Source organism: Palaemon carinicauda, chromosome 15 (genome assembly GCF_036898095.1).
Source record: "Palaemon carinicauda isolate YSFRI2023 chromosome 15, ASM3689809v2, whole genome shotgun sequence".
NCBI lineage: Eukaryota > Metazoa > Arthropoda > Malacostraca > Decapoda > Palaemonidae > Palaemon > Palaemon carinicauda.
The window spans coordinates 125,564,802-125,567,227 of NC_090739.1; positions in this window are offsets into that span (position 1 = coordinate 125,564,802).

A 2,426-nucleotide genomic window follows, 5' to 3' on the forward strand; every position below is an offset into this window, starting at 1 on the left:
GGAGGGGGGGCAGGTTGTGGGAGGTGGGAGGTAGGGGGAAGGTTAAGTGAGGTGGGAGGTGGGGGGGAGGCAGGTTAAGTGATGTGGGATGTGGGGGAGGCAGGTTAAGTGAGGTGGGAGGTGGGGGGAAGGTTAAGTGAGGTGGGACGTGGGAGAGACAGGTTAAGAGAGGTGGGAGGGGGGGGCAGGTTGTGGGAGGTGGGAGGTAGGGGGAAGGTTAAGTGAGGTGGGAGGTGGGGGGGGAGGGCAGGTTAAGTGATGTGGGATGTGGGGGAGGCAGGTTAAGTGAGGTGGGAGGTGGGGGGGAAGGTTAAGTGAGGTGGGAGGTGGGGGGGAGGCAGGTTAAGTGATGTGGGATGTGGGGGGGGGGCAGGTTGTGGGAGGTGGGAGGTAGGGAGAAGGTTAAGTGAGGTGGGAGGTGGGGGGAAAAGGTTAAGTGAGGTGGGGACGTGGGAGAGACAGGTTAAGAGAGGTGGGAGGGGGGGGGGGCAGGTTGTGGGAGGTGGGAGGTAGGGGGAAGGTTAAGTGAGGTGGGAGGTGGGGGGGAGGCAGGTTAAGTGATGTGGGATGTGGGGGGGGGGCAGGTTGTGGGAGGTGGGAGGTAGGGAGAAGGTTATAGTGAGGTGGGAGGTGGGGGAAAGGTTAAGTGAGGTGGGAGGTGGGGGGAAGGTTAAGTGAGGTGGGAGGTAGGAGAAGGTTAAGTGAGGTGGAGGTGGGGGGGAAGGTTAAGTGAGGTGGGACGTGGGAGAGACAGGTTAAGAGAGGTGGGAGGGGGGGGGGCAGGTTGTGGGAGGTGGGAGGTAGGGGGAAGGTTAAGTGAGGTGGGAGGTGGGGGGGAGGCAGGTTAAGTGATGTGGGATGTGGGGGAGGCAGGTTAATGAGGTGGGAGGTGGGGGGAAGGTTAAGTGAGGTGGGAGGTGGGGGGGAGGCAGGTTAAGTGATGTGGGATGTGGGGGGGGGGCAGGTTGTGGGAGGTGGGAGGTAGGGAGAAGGTTAAGTGAGGTGGGAGGTGGGGGAAAGGTTAAGTGAGGTGGGACGTGGGAGAGACAGGTTAAGAGAGGTGGGAGGGGGGGGGGCAGGTTGTGGGAGGTGGGAGGTAGGGGGAAGGTTAAGTGAGGTGGGAGGTGGGGGGGAGGCAGGTTAAGTGATGTGGGATGTGGGGGGGGGCAGGTTGTGGAGGTGGGAGGTAGGGAGAAGGTTAAGTGAGGTGGGAGGTGGGGGAAAGGTTAAGTGAGGTGGGAGGTGGGGGGAAGGTTAAGTGAGGTGGGACGTGGGAGAGACAGGTTAAGAGAGGTGGGAGGGGGGGCAGGTTGTGGGAGGTGGGAGGTAGGGGGAAGGTTAAGTGAGGTGGGAGGTGGGGGGAGGCAGGTTAAGTGATGTGGGATGTGGGGGGGCAGGTTAAGTGAGGTGGGAGGTGGGGGGAAGGTTAAGTGAGGTGGGACGTGTGAGAGACAGGTTAAGAGAGGTGGGAGGGGGGGGGGGCAGGTTGTGGGAGGTGGGAGGTAGGGGGAAGGTTAAGTGAGGTGGGAGGTGGGGGGGGAGGCAGATTAAGTGATGTGGGATGTGGGGGAGGCAGGTTAAGTGAGGGTGGGAGGTGGGGGGAAGGTTAAGTGAGGTGGGACGTGGGAGAGACAGGTTAAGAGAGGTGGGAGGGGGGGGGGCAGGTTGTGGGAGGTGGGAGGTAGGGGGAAGGTTAAGTGAGGTGGGAGGTGGGGGGAAGGTTACGTGAGGTGGGACGTGGGAGAGACAGGTTAAGAGAGGTGGGAGGGGGGGGGGGCAGGTTGTGGGAGGTGGGAGGTAGGGGGAAGGTTAAGTGAGGTGGGAGGTGGGGGAGGCAGGTTAAGTGAGGTGGGAGGTGGGGGGAAGGTTAAGTGAGGTGGGACGTGGGGAGAGACAGGTTAAGAGAGGTGGGAGGGGGGGGGGCAGGTTGTGGGAGGTGGGAGGTAGGGGGAAGGTTAAGTGAGGTGGGAGGTGGGGGAGGCAGGTTAAGTGATGTGGGATGTGGAGGGGGGGCAGGTTAAGTGAGGTGGGAGGTGGGGGCAGGTTGTGGGAGGTGGGAGGTAGGGGGAAGGTTAAGTGAGGTGGGAGGTGGGGGGAAGGTTAAGTGAGGTGGGACGTGGGAGAGACAGGTTAAGAGAGGTGGGAGGGGGGCAGGTTGTGGGAGGTGGGAGGTAGGGGGAAGGTTAAGTGAGGTGGGAGGTGGGGGAGGCAGGTTAAGTGATGTGGGATGTGGGGGGGGGCAGGTTAAGTGAGGTGGGAGGTGGGGGGGCAGGTTGCGGGAGGTGGGGGGGGGAAGGTTAAATGAGGTGGGACGTGGGGGAGGCAGGTTAAGAGAGGTGAGAGGGGGGGCAGGTTAAGGGAGGTGGGAGGTAGGGGGCAGGTTAAGTGAGGTGGAGGTGGGAGGGCAGGTTAAGTGAGGTGGGAGG